This window comes from Mus musculus, chromosome Y, assembly GCF_000001635.26.
Source record: "Mus musculus strain C57BL/6J chromosome Y, GRCm38.p6 C57BL/6J".
NCBI classification, from domain to species: domain Eukaryota; kingdom Metazoa; phylum Chordata; class Mammalia; order Rodentia; family Muridae; genus Mus; species Mus musculus.
In genome coordinates, this window is record NC_000087.7 from 11,647,509 (window position 1) to 11,669,898 (window position 22,390).

At 40.0% G+C, this 22,390-nt stretch overlaps 1 pseudogene; it reads left to right on the forward strand.

The window, feature by feature from the left end:
• Positions 1-18,922: 18,922 nt before the first annotated feature.
• On the forward strand, positions 18,923-19,301 carry Gm46700 (annotated as a pseudogene).
• Positions 19,302-22,390: the final 3,089 nt, after the last annotated feature.

The window sequence follows — 22,390 nt, forward strand, 5'->3', positions numbered from 1 at the left end:
TGGACCCTAGTATTCAGAGTCTACAAAAGCCTGCCTTTCCGTGAAACTCACGTACTTGTCACAGAGTGGTGGGGGTTGGGATCTGCATCACAGTGTTCTTTCGAGCTTCGGTGAACCACCGCTTTCCTTCTCGGAGGGAGTATTTTAGGTAGGTCAAGTCCATATGGCATAGCTGAGCTTTCTTAGTGGTACACCAATTCACTTTTTTCATTTAGAAGCTTCTTGATCCCGTCAAGACACAGTTCCTGGGTTGAAGCTGCAAGGATTAAATCATCTACATACTCCAGGAGAGACATTTGGGGGTTCTGTTTCCTAAAGGGCACAAGGTTGTGGTGGACCACTTCATCAAAAAAGTGGGTGAATTTTTGAACCCCTGTTGCAGCCTAGTCAAGATTAGCTGACCCGTATATCCTCCTTCAGGGACTCGCCACTCAAAAGCACACAGAAGTTGACTGCTCAGGTGTAATCTGAGACAGAAAACGGCACCTTTAAATCCAGGACGGTGTACCAGGACCGTTCAGGTGGTAAGAACCTCAGCAAGTTGTGAGGGTTGGGCACAGTTGGGTGAATGTCCTGTACCCGCTTATTGACTTTTCTTAAGTCCTGGACAGGCAGATAGTCATTTGTCACAGATTTACACACTGGCAGGAAGGGGGTATTCCAACGGGACTGGCACGGGACCAATATACCCTGTTATAGCAGTCTCTGGATATGTGGTCGAATGCCATTTTTAGCCCCTTGACTCATGGGGTATTGCCTGACTGAAACGGGTTTGGCAGCCACTTTTAACTCGACTATGTTGGGTGGCACTTGCCTAGCTAATTCCATCCCAGCCTGCTCTGCCCAAACCTCTGGAAAAGCTGTCAACCATTCTTTAAAGGGTAAAGTCTCAGACTTCTGTTCGTGGAGGTGATATTCTTCTTCTAAATTTAAAACTAAGCATGCCATTGGATTCTTCTTCCATGATACCTCAGGTCCGTCAGAAGTAAACTGGACTTGTGCTTTCAATTTTTTCAAAAGGTCCCTGCTTAGCGGAGTGCTGGGCACTCAGGTATCACAAGAAAAGAATGTGTCACTTTATTTTTTCCTATGTCTAAAATCCTTTTGGTTGCCCAGGGATAAAGCTTGCTACCAGTGGCTCCCATAACTAAAATCTTCTTTGATCCTAATTGTCCTAAAGCTTCAGTCAAGACTGAATGTTCAGCTCCTGTGTCTATTAGAAAATTAATGGGGGTCCCCTCCACAGAGTGAGTTACCCTAGGCTTGGGGAGGGGAACCGAGCCCCGACTTCTCTGGTCTTCTTCAAGGGCCAATACTTTGGGGCCCCTCTGCTTCTTCTTTGGGCAGTCTCTGGCCCAATATTCTTTTTTCTTGCAGTATGTGCATTGGTCTTTCTCAAGTGGCGGTCTCTGTTCTCCTGGGGGTCTTCTTGCCCTGTAGGGCAGTTACCCTGACTGACCCTTCTGTGAACTTTCTCCACCTACCACTGCGGCCAAAATCTTAGTCAAGTTCCTATCCTGCTGGCGTTCATGCCAGTTTTCTCTTTCCTCTACCTCTTTCTCTTCTCTCTCTTGCTTTTCTTCCTCAGTCTCTCTCTTGTGGTACACTTTCTCAACTTATTTTACTAAATCCTGCAGAGTATAATATTGGAGCCCCTCTAACCTCTGTAACTTTCTCTTAATATCAGAGGCAGACTGACCAATGAAAGCTATGGCTGCAGCTGCCTGCTGTCCCTCCAAAGAGGGATCAAACGGGGCATATCTCCTATAAGCCTCCATTAGTCGTGCTAAGAAAACAGAGGGCAGCTCCATTGAACCCTGAAGGACTTCTCTTACCTTGGCCAAATTGGTGGGTCGCTGTGTGGCCCCCTTTATCCCTGCCACTAGAGTCCAGCAGTAGACTGTGAGACGCTCCCTATCTTTCACAGTATTGAACTCCCAGGCAGAACGGGCCAAGGGGAAAGCTGCATTTATAAGGTTGGGGAGATTAGTGGGGGTCCCATCTGGTCCTGGGATGATTTTTTCTGGCTTCTAGCAGGATCCTCTCTCTTCAGTTGTAAAGGGGACCTGAAAAAGTTGCTGGCAGTCATCCCAAGTGGGCTGGTACAACATTAGGAACTCAAGGTGTACTGTTAAGCCTGAGAGATTCTATGAGAAAGAGGAGTGATTAGTTATACATATCTGTTATACATATCTGCCAACATATCTACCAATGAAAATGGCCAGTACTGCAATGGGACTAACTGCCCCGGGGCAGGGGCAGGTCCTCCTACATAAGCTCTTAAATGCAAAGCAACAGTGGAACCTGGTTTAGATTAACTTCCCTCTGAACTATGGCCTTCGCAGCTAGGAGTCCCTCCCACCGGTCCTGTCACAGAGGCCACCCTGGGGTCTGCTGGAGTGGGCAGCTGTGAGGGATCAGGATTAGAAGTTCTTTGGGGGTAAGGGGGTGGGAAGGAGTAAAGGAAAAAGGCATCATCAATTTCAGGATAGATCCTCAGGTGGGCCGATGGAACATGCTCTGGCAGACCCGCAGGCATCATTTTCGGTTTCATGGCTACTGCCACCATCACTGCCTCAGCTCCGGAAGTTCAGGAACCCAGTCAGGGTGGCATATTTTGTACGAAACCACACAATTGTCCTGCCACACAATTATATACGGTACCGGATTAGGATGCCCTCCTGAGGTCTGAAAAATAACTTGACACCTAGAATATCAGGCAGGCTAAAATTTCCCTGCGAAGGCCAGTCCACACCGAAAGCTGGCCATTTAGAGGAGCAAAAAGTTTGACAAGGTCCTTTCTTGACATCGAAGGAAAGATTGTTGGCCCTAGTCATAAAGTCTGTCCAATGGTTCTGAGTAAGTGTTAGTGGGGTCGTCACAGTCTTTCCCACGTTAAGCTCTGTCACACACATGATAAAAATGATTACAAAGGCTACAAGACTCAAAAAACAAAACCAGTCGCCTACTCTGTCAACCAGAGTTCCTGAAAAGAATTAGACGGCCTAGTAACAGGTCTCAGAAACAGATCGTCAAGGAGAAAATTTATCTCCTGACTTTTCCCGAGGGGGTTCACTAGGCATCTCTGGCCCTCCCCCTGACTTCCCTGAACGTCTCCCAGGGCGAACAAATGGTGGACACCTAGACACATCTGTCCTTATCCACTTTGCTCTCGCTTCGAAGCACTGTCTCATAAGAGCATTTGCAAAACTGAAACTGTGATCTCACAAGATTTTCAGACAGAATATAGAGACAAAACCAAGACAAGATAGAGGGCCTTACCTCCAAGTGGGTCTAGGACCCTGGGTGGTCACGCACCTCCCGGCCAATGCACCACATTAAAGACCCCTTCAGTGAGTCCCTCTTCAGGGAGGTGCGCACCCAGTAGGACACTGAGGCGGAACTCGCTGTAACTATACAAGCTTTAATCTCACACAAACACACAAACAAAAACAAAAAAGGAGCGCCCAAGCCAGCATGCTGGGGTCGAAACTCATGCACCAGGCAGGGGGCAGGGAAGTTCAACCCAGGCCCAAACTTTTTACAGGCTTATAAAGGCAAAAAACACAAACCAAAAACAGGGGAGCCAAAAGAATTTGGGCCATTACACATGATTGGATTATTTAAATGTTGGCGGGATGATTACAAATTAACAGGGTAATATGTGCCTGCTAAGGTGTAGGGAGGCACAAGGGCTTGGGACTTCTCGAGGTCAGCAGGACACCTGGTCAATGTATGATTTATGGGGAGCTATAGGAAGTAGCTGCCCGGGGTCGCCATCCTGCACGTGGCCATATGGTCCATCCTGATAGCAGTGGCTAGTTCCTGCATTCTCTTTTTTATCTTTTATGGCTGGACATTCTTAGCTACAGGGTGGGTTTGGCTGTGCCTGGACCCGCCTGGGTCTATTCTTCAGCCCTGAATTTCTTGAACTTACATACCACATTGCTATAAGACCCAAAATTATAAGTTTTTGCTCTTCACTACAACATCCAAGATTTTACCTCTTAATCAGATCTCTAACTTTTTAGCTCCAAGTTACTTTGGGTTTTGCAATTTTCACAGGGTGTCTGACAATCTCAATCACTACAGCCTGCTGCTGTTCTTCAACAATTGTCTAACAGGCAACCAAGCTCCTGCTGTTTCTATCAAAGAAAGTCCCACCCATTCCTCTTGTACAAAAGTGCGGCTGGACAGGCACTCTCAGGCCAAGGAGGCCTCAGTAAACTTTATCTGAACATTCAGGTGCTCTCAGGCACTCCTTTGTTGAGCCATGCCCAGGCTTCGGAAAAAAAAAAAAAAAAAAAACAGCCCAGTGGATAAAAGTCATTTCATTTGTACCTGGCTGTCCACTTTGAACAAATTAGCAATACTTCTGTTTTTGTGAAATATAACAGGTAATGAATATTTTACTTTCAGTCAGTGGAAACTAACGGCTGTTCCCATTATCTCTTTCACACCAATTAACATTTTTGCTTCACGGTCCCTTTAACATTTTCGATTTCCACAGTATTCACACCAGGATGAATACTGAGACATTAAGACCAGGGACATCATTAGAGCAAAGGTAAACAACCCTGTCTCAACATATGTTTTTTTACAATGGAAACAGACCAGAGAACATGGGGATGCATAACTCTGAATAGTTTATAAAGGGCCCTGTAGATATCTGTTCCTGTATATTGAGGGGTGTGTTTAGGTGGAAAAAACTTACAGCTGTCATTTGGGAATAACACATAAAAACCTCAAGTGTTTTTTTTTTTTTTTTTTTTTTTTTTTTTTTAATGAGAAATGTTGACAATTACGGTTCTTATACATAGGGAATATCTGGATTAAGAACTAGTCCTTACCCAGACTTCACACTTCCTCTGACCCTGACTCTGTATCTTCCAGGCTAAGAATAGTCTTGATGGCCTGATTTCCCCAGTAACAGGCTATCCAGCAGAAAAGAACAACAAACTTCTCAAGATGCAACCAGTATAGTAAGACATGGTTCATGTCTAATTGTTTACACAGACAGGCAGAATACAGTACCACTACCAAGATTTGGGAATAAGAAGCCTGTGTCTATGAAAATCAAAGAAACCTTCTGCAGCATCATGATCAGGAGTAGTGGAAACTGCAAGCTTTGTGGCTGCAGTGGTGAATACTTCTTCACCTGACAGCTCATCCCAGATTTATCACACTAACCTCACAGGCCACTGTGAAGAATACAAACACTTTGGATGTGGACAGCTTAAGACAGAATGCTACCCAACAGGATGCCTTACATAGGCTCTATGTGGTAAGGTTGCTACAGAAAGTTAGAAGTGTCTGAAGGCATTACTTGGGATCCGTGATGAGGACATCTTCTAAAGAAGTATTGTGAGACAGAAAATTAAAAAAAAATGTTGATGTCTGCTTAGAAAGGGGTATAATCTCAGGATTTGGTGATAAAATCCAATAGATTTGAATTCAGGACTGAACTGTAAAAGAAGGCCAGAATTGCTAGGACTATACAGAAAAATCCATTTCCAGATAAGTAAAACAGAAAAAAAGTAGAGGAATGAAATGAAAAAGAAGAATGTCAGTGTCCTGATGTTAAATCCTGTATTTGTGAGCAATAATCAACAAACTTTGAAAGGAATAATGCAACAACGTGAAAAAAATGGACACACCATTTGAAATATCTTACATAAATCAGTAAAAAAAACATTAAAATATCTCACTAAAAATGGCAATATTAGCAGGGTGTTGGTGGTGCACAGCTTTAATCCCAGCACTTGGGAGGCAGACGTAGGCAGATTTCTGAGTACAAGGCCAGCATGGTCTACAGAGTGAGTTCCAGGACAGCCAGGGGCATATAGAGCATTCCTGTCTCGAAAAAATCCAAAAATCAGACCATACACACAAATAAGAAGACAAACAAACAAACAAACAAACAAACAAAAACAAAAAACAAAACACATACACAACACACAAAAAACAGAAATACAACAACATAAGGCAATATACCCTTTCCGTTTTGACTTGTGGTTTTCTTTTTTAAATGTGTTATTGCATCTCAGAGATGCCTCCTCCTTTATAAACGCTGGCATCACAAACACATCTTAGATATGAACTTGCAACATCGCCACAGGTGGTTTACAACTCCTTCTACTTCAGTGACACAAGGGACTCCACACACATACTCCTTCCATAGAGTAAATGTATCCAATATCATACAGATTATTCAAAACAACGGAAATATCTTCAAATTATCTCAACACTTATGCCCAGTGATCGGGTGTCTCAGCTTGAGGCTCCCAATGATCAATTGTTTATAAATACTAGCTTGTAAAACTGTAAATGAGTTGTCTATCTGGAACCCATTATAAGATCCTGTCCTCAGCAAGGATCCTGTTCAAAGCCATTAGCCACTTTTTTTTAATGTGCACATTTAATGGGATAAAGTAATGAGACTTTTCCTAATTGTAGAAACGACCTCGTCTCTTTATTTTCCCCCACATTTTTATTACATATGTTCTTCTTTTACCTTTCAAATGCTATCCCAAAAGTCCCCTATACCTCCTGCCCCCTCCTCACCTACCCACTCACTCCCACTTCTTGGCCTTGGCATTCCCCTGAACTGTGGCATATAAACTTTGCTAGACCAAGGGCCTCTCTTCCCAATGATAGCCGACTAGGCAATCTTCTGCTACATATGCAGCTAGAGGAACAAGTTCTGTGGGTACTAGTTAGTTCATATTGTTGTTCAACCTATAGGGTTGCAGACCCCTTCAGTTTTTGGGTACTTTCTTTAGCTCCTATATTGGGGGCCCTGTATTCCATCCTATAGATGACTGTGAGCATCCACTTCAGTATTTGCAAGGCACACTATTTCATACACCAGCAAGATTTTACTTAAGGGACCCTGATATAGTTGTCTCCTGTGGTGTTTTGCCCTCAGTCACTTCTATGCTTCAGAAGAAACAAAGCTCTAGTTGTGTGCCATGCAGATCATGTAGAGGGCTGTCAATATCCCCTCTCCTCCAGCAAAGCCTCACAAACAGTCACAACGATTGTCTTCCAGGACAACTTTGAGTGCCAAAGATAAGGATCAAAGCACCTCTGCTTGCTCCAATGTCTAAATGCCACTGCAGATTAAGAAATTCCCTAGCAAGACCCTAAGATTCACAGTCCAGGACTATTTCAGAAACCCATTACTTTTTTAGGGTCCAAACTTGTTGCAATTCTACAGACCTATACATTATACCCTTAAGCCCTTCTCAAGAGCAGGCAGCAACTGCTCCAACTGCTTTCTCCAAAAGCAGCTAAACAGAAACAACCTGCAGAGGCAGGTGATCTGCTCCTGGTTCCACCAAGGTGACTTTGCCTTGTGTGTGGGGTGGTGGTGGGAGTTTACCTGCTGTGAGACCCTTTTCCTGTAGTTGTGCTCATCCACCAAAGCACTTGGAAAGACAAGGAAAGAGTTCCTCATTCAAAATCCCTCCTCCTGCCTGTGGTGTTTGTGTTTCTAAGGAGTGGTAAATAGGCTCTATTTGGGGGGTTCTTTGTGTCTTTGTGAGTCCACACACAGTGATTACTCTCTCCTATCCTACCTTTCCCAGAAAAATTAGAATCATAGTCTAGACATCATTTCTTTTATTTTATAAACTTTGATGGTGGGTATGGTTGTTTGTGTACATGCCATTTTGCTTGGACACTTCATGTGTAAAATACCTGCAGAGGCAAGAAGACATTACAGCAGCATATGCTGCTTGAAATGGAGGAAGTGAGAAAGAGAAAGGAAGAGGGGGACTATTAATAAATTTTAAAGCTTTCTAGTTAAATCCGCTCTTCAAGATAAACAATTGAAAGTGTAATTAGTCGCTGGCCTTGTTATATTAATACTGACTATAACAGTAAAGCATTTGAAAAGTTTTGGAAACAATTTATTAATTTTCAAATACAGGGTAATGTGGAACTTTAAAAAACTCTTCTTAAAAAAAAAAAGGACAAGATAAATTATATCCCCATGCACATTATTTAAATCACACTTTAAGAACTTTGAAATTTGGATGTCAAAGAATTTAAAAATGCCTGATAGTATCTTAAATAGGAGACATAATCATGTCTAGGTAAAATGAAAATAATCTACTTATTGGTATATGGCTTGATCCTAAATAGCTACTTTATTGGGAAATGGACAAGCATATGTTCTCTTCACAGAATGTTGCATATATGAAGGCTAATTTTTGTGACAAACTAAAAGGTGTGTTTGCTTAGTGCCCTGACTGTAGTGACAAGAAAGCTGTATTGGGTATATGTTTTTGACCCACCTTTGTTTATCATTTTCCCAGTTTGGACAAGCTAAGATGCCTTACTTCAAGGATTTTAAGACTTATGGGACATAGCACAGTAGAGACTGTGTAATCTGATTTAGAAAGATTAGTCTCAGGATAGAATTATAGTGATTCATCTTCTAACCTCACTGTGAGCAGTTATTCTAATTCAATATTGGACTGGTCTATTAATAATTCCAGTATTAGAAGAATTAGGGAAGATAGCTAAAATCTTAATTAGCTAGCAAATTTAATTTGGATCACAGCCTCCACTCCCAGAGAGGCTGCAGCCTTTCTGCTATTCTCAAAGCCACTTCCCCCACACCTGGATCTCTAAGACTAAGCTTGATCATTGCTAATTTGCAACTGAATGGGGTACCTGGACTTCTCCAAAGAAACTTTCACACTGTTGCTTATCACAGTCCCACCTTTGTTTCTCAAGCAGGTCATCCAAGTCCTTCAGCCTGACTGTATCAGATATACAGCCTTGCCTCCAACAGCGCAGGTGGCAGTTATTGATCTTCATTCTAGTACATATTATGACTTTGGTCTGAATTGGGAATAAGGTGTGCTAATGAGGGCTGGACATTCAATGACAGACATCCAGATCTCAGAACCATACCAATCTAAAACAGAGGTACATGCCAAAGGCCATGACTGTTGATAACACAACACAGAGCCATGTTTTGTGTGAAATATAACACAAACTAGTTGCACATACCATCCATAATGGAATTTGATGCTTCAGGAAGATCTAAGATTTCCTAAGGGAGGTGTGGCCTCCAGCCACCATAACTCCCAGGCAAGACTATAGAGCATAAATACATTTTATGCCTCAGTGCAGCACTTTTTAAAATATTATTAACAGGGGGGGGGGAATATAACCTCCTCCAACCTATGCAGGTTCAAACCTTATGCCATTGAGGCAGGGCCACCTGCAGTGCAGCTCCTCAGCTAGTTTCCTTTGATGTGACACTACCTGCCATCTGCCATGAGGCCAAATTGGTTCTCCAAGATTTTCTGTAGTTAACTGCAATCTGTGAATTTGGTGACTTAGTGCTAAAAGGCTGTGCTGACAACTTGGTATCAGGAAAGCAAGAAACTTGGCATGGCAAAGAATGGGTTTCCCCCTTTATAAGTGCAAACTTTTATTAAATATTTGAGCCTAGATCAGAAAATAATCTTGGCTCCATTTTTCTCTCACCTATATAGTTCCCCTCTCTTTTCAGCCTCTGTTTGCCTCCCAGGTGAAACACAGTTCAAGTTAGGTAAGGCCTGGTTTCCAACAGTTTTGGCCCTGATCTTTATCACATTGAACACAAGACAGAATTTTACACTAACACTAAAGTTATTTGCCTGTGCTTAAAATTCTGATTACAAAACACTTCCTTTAGAACAGTGGAGTGGTTGATGAACACCAGACTCTTACTTAGCAATAGTTGGCCTATGAATTTGGAATAAATTTCTTATTATGTGGAAGATTCAAATTGAATTAAATAGTTTTACAACAAGCTAGGAAGGAAGTAGACATGAAGGAAAAAAATTCTAGAGTAGATCAGTACTAAAACTGAAATAATCTGAGGGTTATCTGTGTGGTAGTGGGGAGGCTAGAGGGAGAGGGAGAGGGAGAGGGAGAGGGACAGGGACAGGGACAGGGACAGGGACAGGGACAGGGACAGGGACAGGGACAGGGACAGGGGCAGGAAGGAGGAGGCAGAGGCAGAGGTAGAGTAGAGGTGGAAATGGAGGTGGAGTTGGAGGCAGTGGCAGACTGAGGACCTAGAATTCCAAGGCACAGAAAGGAGTGTAATTGAGGCATTGTCTCCATAACAACTGAAAGCAACATAACCTAAGGGCATCTGTCAATTTCCTGGACAACTATTCACAAAGCTAATCTTTCAAATTCCAACCAAAATTTTCATAGAATGAGAGGATTGGGATTTCGAAATCAGGTGAACATAATTCTTATTATTCATTAATATTTTTTACTTAAACTAGCAAAATATATGTATTCATTTTTTTAAATTTCCAATGTATTTCATTATTATTATTATTATTACTACTACTATTATTATTATTATCATTATTTTTGTTATTTTTTTACTAAAAATCAGATTTTCAGTACAGTTCTTGTTTTCCTCCTGGTTCAATTTGGTTAGAATAGCCTCTAATTTTCTCTCAATGATTAAATAGGTTGTAACTTCTTTTGTTTTTATGTTGTGAATATAAGTTATGGTTGTTAAAAGCCTGTTAAATATACATGACATTTTCTAAAGCTAAAATTCATATATGTTAAAACTGTATTTAAAATATATTTGTAATATAAACATGGTAGAAACAAAAAATAATCTCAAACAAAGTCCTGTATGAAAGGAAGAAGTGACCAGTTCCTCATTAGGCAGTGACCATTCCATCTCCACAGGAGAATATGCAGTGTAACTGTGGCTTCATAGAATGAATTGGGTAGTGTTCCTTCTGATTCTAATTTGTGGAACACTTTCATGAGAATTGGTATTAGTTCTTCTTTGATGGTCTGATAGAATTCTGCACTACAGCCATCTATTCCAAGGGTTCTTTTGGTGGGAGATTTTCATGATTGTTTCTATTTCTTAAGGTGTTAAGGGGCTGTCTAGGTGGTTTATCTTATGGATTTGGTATATGTCTAGATAATTGCATATTTCACTCATCTTTCGCAGTGTTTTTTTTTAATTATTCATTACATAACTATGTAGTTTATTCATTTCAAGTTTTTTTTTTCCAGGCTGCATTCCATGGAATATCTTTGGCTGAACTGGAATTTGCTCTATAGACGAGACTGAAAAGGAATTTAGAGATTTTCCCGCCTCAGCATAATAAGTCCTGGGATTAAATGTGTGTTTGCCCCCCCATTCCCTGGCACCTAGGAATTAATTTTGAAGACTACTTACATACCTTCCTATAGTTCAAACCTTATAATCTTACAAAATGGAAGCCTATCACAGTGACTCCTGCTTTTAACCAGAGGACTATGGGTCTTATGAAATCGTATCTCTTTTGACTTCTAAGACAGCCATACATACATAGCCAATTTGAGGCCAGCCAGTGCTAATCAATACAATTTGGCCAAAATGGAAAGAAAAAAACAAAACAAAGTGAAAGCACCTTTCTTATTTTAAGAATGGGCTACATTATAATAACACACACTCACTCACACTCAGACTCACAGAAACAGACACACACAGAAACACACACAGACACAATCAGACAGAAACAGAGAGTGAGGCAGAGAGAGAGAGAGAGAGAGAGAGAGAGAGAGAGAGAGAGAGAGAGAGAGAGGGAGAGGGAGAGAGAGAGAGAGAGATCCACAGTGTTGGTGTTGGGAATCATAGCCACCTCCTATGTGGTAGCAGCAACTCTGTGTAACAGATAAGTCATCTTTTTAGATGCTGGCTCTACTTTTGAATTGGCAAAGAAAAAACTGATGCTATGCAGTCTGGATCTGACCTTTTGGATTTCATAGGATCCCTGAAAATGGTTTCTGAGCTAGAGAACATAAAGATTAATCATTCCTGGTGCATCTCACATATCTTCTGCCCAGTCTCCAAATGAGACACACAGAATTTACTGTTGGGGAATTGATAAAGAGTGTTTATTTCTGACAAGAATCCCCTGAAGGATTACACCAATACAGTTGAAACAACATTAGCACTTGTCAGAGTGTGGTACCTGCCTTCTTTATGCTTCTCAGTGCAGCTTCATTTAGTGTGTTCATTTAGTCCTGGTCAGAACACACCACAGAGCAGAAACAAACATTCTTTTCAATTTTTACACACCTTTTATTTTTTCTTGTTTTTGTTGTGTATCTTGACAGACCCTTGCAAGCATTAATTTATTCTTAGATGAATTTGGACCTTTTGAGTAATGTTCTCTTCCTACACCTTCCTTCTCTCTCCAGAAATGTGGAGATCTTTAAATGACTCAGAGTATAAAATCATTGGCTGCTCTTGCAGAGGGTCTGGAATTCAATTCCCAGTGATCATCCTGTGTGTCACAGCCACATGTAAGTCCTGTTCCAGGGGATCTGATACAAGCTAACTTGGGACCTGCATGTGGTCCAGCAATGTTGACATCCAACACTCCTTCAGGTAAAAATGTTCATCCAATAAAAATAATGAAAAGTATGCTGTTTACCAATCGCCATGTAGAACTTGATTTCCAAATGAACACACATATTATCAAGAGCAGACTTTAAAGTATGCATGTAGGTCAACCATTGTGATACGTTTGGTACTTATTTTTTCTTTCTTTTCTGTTTTGCATCCCCTAGGACCTCGCATACCTATGACTTGGAGGAAAGTAATCCAGAGTTCTTCCATATTCTCTGCTTCAGTTTCTGCCTCTACTTACCAGCTCTGAATCAAGTTCTGTCCTGACTTTCCTAGGTCATGCAATTTACAAGCTGAGACTTGTAAACAGAAAGAAACCATTACCTCCTTTTGTAGTTTTGGGCCCCGATCTTTATCACATTGAAATCAAGACAGGCTTGCATACTTACACTTATGCTATATGCCTGTGCTTAAACTACTGGTTACAAACAGTTTGTTCAGAACAGTGGAGTGACTGTTGAATGCCAGACAGTTACCTAGCAATTGTTGCCCTATGAATTTGGGTTACATCTCTCATTATACTGAAGATTCAAATTCAATCAAATGGTTTTAGTACAAGGTAGAGAGGCAACTTAATGTTCATAGAAAACCAATTCCACAGTAGATCAATTCTAAAACTAAACTAACCTGTACGTTTTCTCAGAACTAAAAAGTAGCAGTGGGACAATCAAAGGTATAGGAAGGTGCAGAGGCAGAGGTTCAGATACAGGCTGAGAGAGAATGTAGAGGCAGAAAAAGAAGGAGAGGCAGAGTGACAGGGACAGTCATAGGAAGATTCAGAATCAGAGAATGAGTCAGAATTAGTGGTGTACATGTACCTGGTGTGTGTCTTTGTAATTTTTGGACATTTTAGGAAGTTACATTAATTCAAGTCCTGAGAGGTGGGGTGATTGGTTACGACAAAGCTATCAGATTGCAACAAGTATACCAAGACATGGTTTCTGTCTAATTGGCCACACAGACACAAGGAATACTTATAAAAGGAGAGATTCCAATATAATGGCTTTCTTTCTACTGATAAGCCTTCCTCCCCGAGTCTCAGCATAAACGTTAATTATGTTTCATTAGAAAAGAGCACACACAAGACTGCAGAATCTCAGCCAACACTATTGAGAACACTTTTTTTTTAATCACAAAGCCCTCACACAACATTTTAAAAATCCTTTACTGAATTCATCTTCTATTTATACACTATATGTTATATTTAGTGTATCATAAAATACTAAAGAGGAGTATCTACTTATGCACACTGAAAGTGTTCTTCAAACAGAAAGCCTTAATACTGTTAATCCATAGATGAAACATGTTTATGAAGTAACACTAAGGGAGATTTACACACAATATTTGCATTTCATATGAGGTCCCCAGATGAAACTTAATTGCATCAAAACACATGGCACAGCATGGAACAGGTATGACTAATATTAAAATAGTAAACAGCTGAATGCAGGAAGTATGGAATACAGAGTTACTAAGTTTGGTGGAATACTATATTTACATACAACATACATTAGTGAAAAACTCCTGCTGCATTAACTTTGCACAAGATTGAGTGTCAAAGCTAGTACTTTTTGTCTGGTGTTTGGTGGTTGGTTACGCAAGTTGCTTGTGTTTTTTTCATAGACATAGTTAAAGAAGAAGCACTAGGAAAAAAATTAGAATCAGAGATTTTCTAATTCCTCTCTCTACCCTTATTTCTGTCCTATCTAGTGTTTTGGGGTATAAAAAGAAGAACCTAGAAAATATCAAACACAAGCTATAAAAGTGAATCTTCCTTGCCCTCCACCAGAAATCATCAACTGTGAAGAAATACACTTCATCTTATTTATCATAAATTTTAAAGGAGTCTCTTCAATAGCTTCTTGACTGGACTGTTTCTTTTTACTTGTGTGTGTGTGTATGTGTATGTGTGTGCCTTGCTGTGCATAATTCCTTCCTGTGTTGCTATCCATTCATGTTTGTGGATTTACTCACAACAAAGCAGATACAGTGCATTGGATTATCTTTTGCTTTTTTTGCTTGTTTGTTTGTTTGTTTGTTTGTTTTTGTTTTGTTTTTTCTTTTCTGGTGGTGGGGAGTGCATCTATGCTTTTTGTTGGGAGCTATTACTGCAATGCTATTGTCCTGATCTCTGAATTGGGTCTCCCCCCCCCATAAGAAAAGAGGGTCAAAAGCAGGCCACAGACAGGCTGCTCCAAGAACAACTACAGATTGTTCCAAACCTAAGTCAGTGCTGGATGTCCTGACCTCAAGATGTACCCTGATAACACCAGTTTCCTGCTTCCACCAGTAGTAGCCAAAAGAAAAATTTCCGTTGCCCCTTTCTTCCTGCTGAGAAGTACTTCCTCCCCCCCCCCCACCCTGCTGCCCCATCCCTCCTGCTGAGGTGCATTGCTTCTGCCCCATTCCTCCTGCTGAAAAGCACTTCCCTTTTTGCTTGTGCATTTAAACCTTGGTCATGGTTAATACACTGGGGTCCTGATGTAATTCAGAACGTTTCCATATCTTTGTTCGCACAATACCCTCATCTCTCTCTACCCTTCATGTATTTCTTAGGAGAAAGTCCTCTCGAGACCCTCGAATAACTGGACCTGCTGGACGGGTCAGCTGTTGAAGTTACAAATCAAATACTACCATTGAATGACAAATCTACCTTAGACAGGGTTTTGAATACTTTAACAGAAAGTATTTATTACTAAGAAATTATAATCTTGTTTTTCTTGTACTCATGAACTGTTACAGAACTTTTAGTTCCATTTATACCAATTTTATGCAGACACTAAGCAATGCCAACCCATTGTTGACATTTTTCATTGATAATGCAATTTGATCAATACATGAGTTCTTGTTTCTGCCTTGTGTCTGATTGTGTTTTCTTGAAGACTTGTATCTTATGGGCTATAACAAAAACTTGGAATGCTTGTAATGTACAGTTGAGGAAGGTGGTCTGGAGACTCGGGGGTATTTCTGTGTATAGAATGAATTCCAAATGCCTGGTGTTCTATCAGGGAAATGTTGCTCCTTAGGCTACATGCTCATCGTTTTGTCCTCATACATTTGGGGACAATATTTTTTAGTACCACAGAGCAAACATTACAGGTACTTACTTTTTAAACTGTCAGTAATCACTAAATCTGAAATTTGGGCCTTGGACCACGCTGTTCTCTCAAAGCTAGTCAGAAAAGGCTTAGCCATATGAGCCCAATCCTTGCTTTTTATCCTGAGAGTGGAGGAAAACTGGTTTTTCCTGTAAGGGCTTTGCAATTAGACATTCTGGTGTCAGCAGAGCTTACATGACCCCTATTGAGGTTGATCATTTGTAATAGCAAGGGAAAGGTGGGAGGATCAGTACCCTGATGGCTCAACATAAGTCTAGAACACACATCATTCTTCCCCCTTGTTTGTGCCATCCCTGTCACATTTTGAAGAGAAAGAGTGCTCCTCCAGGAAGCTGGAGGAATTTGGCATGTATTCCTTTGGATGCTGTTAGACCCAGCCTCCAGGTCTGGACTGACTATCATTAAGGCCCCTGTCCCTGCTGCTCTCTCAGTTCTCCACAAAACAAGAGACTCTCTTTAGCTTTTGTGCTGAGTGATGTCAGCCCTGCTTCTCATATACTGATTAACTAGGCTATTTGGGCCTTAGAAGAATGTCTTTTTCTCAACTATCTACTTACCAGGTAAACTGTCAGTGAGAATGGTGAGACATATATTCTTGGCAAGGTTACCATAATTAAGGGCAGGGAATATGAAGATAAGGCACACTTATTAATATATTTTCAAAGTCTAGCTTTAATTGACACTCTAATGACTTGCACAAGAAACATGAGATTGTGGGTTGACTTCAAAGTGTAACATATGAGGTCCATATAGAAAATCAGGAGATGACTGTTGAGAACAGCACTGGGCTTTAAAGAATTTGTTCCACCATTTCTTTCCACTATGTCACCATCTTAATAAGTATGTTGTGAAGGCAGGAGATGGTGTAATAGTGTTCTCATCAGCATCTAGGTCACCATGGATGCTTGTACACTCTATCACTTCAAGATATCTGTGGCACAATGGTACCTGATTAACAAAGAAGCCTTTGTAGTGCCACAGAGCAGCAAATAGTGGCCTAGGAGCAGGAAGTAGGAAGGTTGACCATGGCCCTCCTTTCAGGATTTACACTTTAAAGCCGAGACACACTGTAAAAACACACGTGTTTCAGACATTTATCCCATGGAATGTACAGAGAATATCTCGGTCGATTGGTGTGATGGTTTTAGACATGACTGAAAATGCTTTTATGTTAATCTGAGTGTACTAGTAATCTTATGCCAACTTGTGAAAAACCTAGAGTCACCTACGAAGAGGAAACATCAAATAGGATCTCCCTACATTAGATGGGTCTATAGGCATGTTTTTTGGATTAAATAAAAGTATATATTAATTTAATTTTTTTCATGTAATATGGGTTGAACAAATTCTTTCTCTACTTTATATCCCTACCATTCAACTCAGAGACACTGTGAAACTTATAGAAGTAATGGACCAAATGGATTTAACAGATACATGTGGAACATCTCTCCCTAAAACAAGAACACACATGGTATGCACTCACTGTTATGTGGATATTAGACAAAGAACACAGAATACCCATGATATTATACAGTAAATATCTGCACCGAAGCAGTACCCATATTGTATTCATATCATCACGAATCAGTATGCACAGTTCTCAGTACTGTGCATCTCCTAAAGAATTGCCAACCTCAGATTTAGCAAGGCCTCAACAAGAATTATATCACTGGTAACACCACAATTTGTGGCATTTAGGCTATATTAGGAGCTGGAGGTCATCCTCCTCATCTCTGTAATTCCCACAGCCTGAGGAAATTAGGGGAGCATGCAGCAAGGGTGGAAAACCAGAGACCAGCAAAGGGACTAAGACCATCTATCAGAATAAAAACCAATCTCTTCTAATATTTGAAATATCTGCCTTTCTAGCCCTTCTAATAAACCTATTTCTCTAATCAGACCTAAAGCCAAAATGCATGGTAGAATGTCTTTAGAATGAAAATAGCAGTTGCCACCTTAAGCCTTTGTTTGCAGGGATGCACTCCCACTGCAGTCTGATTGGAGGATGTTGATTGACCTGCTTGAGAAAAAGAGACCCAGACAATGAGAAAGTAGCAATGCAAAGCTTCTTTTGGGGAAGTCCAGGTACTTTATTCAGTTGCAAATTACAAAGCTCTGAGAGTAGCAAGAAAACAGCTTTTCTGGGAGGCTGAATCCCCAACTAAATTCTATGCAAAAGAGGAATTTTAGTTCTCAGAGTGATACTTATAAAAAGATTCAGGATCTGTGTTCAACTAACAAATTAATCTCTTGGGCAGCCTCTGTACTCCATCTTCTCGTGAAAAAACACAAACCGAGCCCCTTTCCCAGATTATAATCGGATCTGGATCCTTCCATTCCTTAGTTAGTGGGTCCTTTCATTTTATCAATGCATAAGAATTAGTAGTAACTGGATGCCAGTGGTGATCTGCTGCAGACTGACCTTTAATATCAGTTTGCAAAAAATTTATTTCAAATAAAGTAAAGGCAAAATGTGCCTTTGGTGACCTTGGGCGATATAACTGCCACTGTTTTGTCATAAAAGTCCAATTCTTTAAGGTGTGATGAGCACATTGAACTATTCCGTTTGCCATGGGCTTATAAGAAATTCAAGTTTTATATTTGATTCCAAATTCCTTACAGAATGAAATAAAATTTTTACTAGAATAGGATGGCCTGTTATCTGTTTTGATATGTTTAGTCAATCTTATTGCATTAAATGCTTGTGGGCAATGATCAATTACGTTTTTAGTAACCTCTCCTTTATGCAGAGAAGCAGAAAAAAGCAAAAAGAAATCCTGAACAAGTATTGATACAAACATGTTCATATTTTAGTTTTCCAAATTCTGCATAATGGGTTATATCCATTTGCCAAATATGATTAGACATAAAGCCTCTAGAATTGACTTATAAATGTGGCACTGGAGATAATGAAATACATTTAGGACATTGCTTTACAATAATTTTGCTTGTTCTTTAGTGATGTTATGTCTTGTGTGTGTGTGTGTGTGTGTGTGTGTGTGTGTGTGTGTTTGTGGGTATGTTATTAAAATAAAAGTTTAAAAAAGCTTTGAAATTTTGTAAGAATTAAAGCTGAGAAAACTGTGCTGAGAAAGCAATCCAATAAGCAGCCTTTCTCCATGTACCCTGCTTATACTCCTACATGTGTCCTGTCTTGATTTCACTCAGTGATGGAGTGCAATGTAGAAATATAATACAAACTAAGCCTTTTTTTTAAAGGGAAGGGAGGAGATGGTGGGTGGGATGGGGATTTGTTGAATGGAAAATGGGAAGGGAGCTATCATTTAAAATGTAAATAAATCCCAAAATTAATGAAAGAAAATATAAGTCCTGTGCAGAAATCCAAAGTGACAACATGAAACTGCTCACCTACAATCTCCTAAGCTCAAATGTGTAGGGCTTGGGCATGCATGACTTCCATCTGTGCCTTCAGGCCACTGAAATCTGCATCAACTATGTGGAGATCTACCCTGACTTCCTGGCACAGATGCTCCCCAAAATGAAGTGGGAAGTGATTGTGCTGGGAGCAGACACCTCAATCTTGGCTGGGGTACTTAAAGATCCAACTGAAAGCTATTAACAGGATGAAACATTTTTGAGGAAGATGTACCCACATGTGGCTTGAGATTGATGTATTGGATGGTACCCTGCAATGCTCAGAATCTGGACATCTCTTCCCTATAAGCTGCAGGATCCCCAATATGATGTTGAATGATGAGGATACAGAGATATAAACTTGTTAGCCACCACACTGTGAGGTGGGAGTGGGTGCACAGGTGAAGGAACACCCTCGTGGAAGAAGGGGGACAGGGGATGTGATAGGGGGTTTCTGGAGGAGTGGGAACCTGGGAAAGAATACAAAATTTGAAATGTAAGTTAAAATATATGTAATTTTAAAAAAAGACCAACCATATAATTCAAAGTGAGGGGCCCATCGCTGCCACCGAATATGTAGCAAATGATGGCCTAGTTGGACACAGTGTGAAGAGGGGATCCTGGTTCTGAGAGACTCTATACCCCAGTGTAAGGGAATGGCAGAACAGGGAAGCAGGAGTGCTTAGGTTGGTCAGTAGGGGGAGGAGGGGCATGTTAATGGGTTTTTAGAGGGGAAAACATGAAATGGGATAACATTTAAAATGTAAATATAGAAAGTATCTAATAAAATAAAATAATAAAATAAACATCCTTGGGAACAATAAGTTAATAGCAGAATAAAAAAAAATTAAAGAAGCTGGGTGTGGTGTTGCAAGCCTTTATTCCCTTGACTTTGTAGGCAGAGGCAATCAAATTTATGAGTTCAAGGCCAACCAGGTCTTCAGAATGAGTTCTACAACAGCCAGGCCTACACAGAGAAAACTGCCTCGAAAAAAATAAAAAAAATAAAAGAGAAAGATAGAAAGAAAGAAAGAAAGAAAGAAAGAAAGAAAGAAAGAGAGAGAGAGAGAGAGAGAGAGAGAGAGAAAGAGAGAGAGAGAGAGAGAGAGAGAGAGAATGAAAGAAAGAAAGAAAGAAAGAAAGAAAGAAAGAAAGAAAGAAAGAAAGAAAGAAAGAAAGAAAGAAAGAAAGAAAGAAAGAAAGAAAGAAAGAAAGAGCAAAGCACCAAAGCACTCATGTGCATGCAGAATAGCACTGGTTCCAAAGACAGCCCTGTCCAAATGATACAACAGCACATGTTTTCACAAAATGGATTCTGAACATGTCCTCAGATTGGTCCTTTGACTATACTATCTAGGTTACTCCCCTCATGGTCACAAGAAACAAAAGGAAGCAAGATAATAGTCTGAAGCAGATGTCAGACTGAAGCCAAGACGAGCCTATGACTCCATCATGTTTTCTGTTTTCAGGCATCTAGAGAGTGGTTCTCAACCTTTCTAATGCTACAGTTCCTTCATATATATTCTTCCTCATGCTTGGTGAACCACTACATAAAATTATTTTTTCCTACTTCATAACTGTATTTTCCTACTGTTATAAATCCTATCATACATACCTGACATAAAGATAGTCTTAGACAACTCCCATGAAAGTGTCACAAGGACTTACAACTTGTAGGTTGCCATTCACAGTGCCAGGCAATACTAGTAAGACTAGCCAGCTCCTTGATATTTACACTTTCTGTCTTCCAGAACTGTACTAGGATAGATGTGGTCTATTTTAGTTGTTTAATCATGTGATCATCTGTAAAACTACTTGGAAACACATACCCAAGTGGATGATGGAGTCTATTTTTCCTGTCTTGGAATCTTGGCAGGGATGAGTCAGCTCTAATGAAATAGATGAGAAAGGTTACTGGATGAATTCCTACTTAAAGTCATTGGAAACAACAGCAAATCTGTTTTGTCCGCATGGAGAATGGATGAGGATTTGTGCTCCATTATAAAGGTCAATAAATTGACTAATTTGATTCCTGCCTGTATATTTGTGTGTGCTTTGTACTTTTTTCTGCTTTGTGTTGTGTTCTGCGTTCTTGATTATTAACTCTAGGGTCCTTATCATACTTGCAAAATGAAACCTTTCTCAGTTGGAAAAGCTTTCATTTTTGTCCTCTGTATACAATATGATTCTTTAAAAAATCACTTTTTGATTCCTTTGTACTAATAGTAAGATCAAAATTTCTGGGAAGACACTTTTCATTGAAAATCCAGCTTTTCATTCAATAGATTCAGATTACTGTCCCCCCAAATCCTTCTACAACCTCTCCACTTCTCGAACTACCCAAATTCACACTTTTTCTTTCTCCCTTTATTAAAATACAAACAGGCATTCAAATAATAACGATACTATTAATGATACTAATAACAATAATAATGAAGATTAAGTTACAAAATAAACAAATGAACCAGAACAGAACAAAGCAAACATAATAAAAAAGAGGCAAAGAAAAAGCACAAGAAATATACATGTAGACACAGAGACATATATATTCACAAAAACTCAGATATCCCATAAAAACAATAAAACTACAAACCATAATATATAAACAAAGGACCCTTAAGGTATTCTTTAAAGAACCCTGCCAATACCTTATTATATAAAGGACCTCCAAGATTGTTATCCAGCTCGATTTTCATTTGCCAGGCAATGCTGAACTAGAGACTTAGATTTAAGCATGGTTTGCATACCCAGTGATACCCTAGTGGAAATTCGAATGTTTTAATTTCCAAGCTACAAACTAGAAATAACTTCTGAGATAAAGATAGTGGCATGCATGCCCTTCCCTCTCATTGCTTGGGCTCTTTCTATCTCAGACCTTGCAGGCGTTGTGAATGCAGATACTGCTACAGACACTTTTAGTTCCATGCAACTGATATTAGAAAGCCTTGGGTGAGAGGTTTAACCACTTCGACCTATGGGAGTGACAAGATGATAAGAAATATCAATGGCTCATTTAAACTTTGATTGCTTCATTTTCTATACTCATGCTGGTTTTCAGCATAACCACCTTCATAGTCTCTGTGAGTTTTGACATGATGAATGAACAGGCAATCTTCAGAGGATGTAAAGAATTAAAGCTCAAGGAATGTATGAGGTGGCCCACTAGCCACTCAAGTAAGGTTACTAGCCACTCAAGACCGTGTGCCTGAACTTCATCTCTGAAATAATATACATGGTAGAAGAAGAGGATTGGCTCTTCCACACTGTCCTGCAATCTCTACACATGTGCAGTGGTTTATGCACAGTTACACACATCTGTACTTAATCAAACACATGCACCCATAATGTAAGTACATTAAAATGTATAAAATCATATAAAAACAAGCAGACCTCCTACTGGAAGTTTCAGAGAGACTACATTTATAGGATTTAGAGCTTGTTTGTTTCC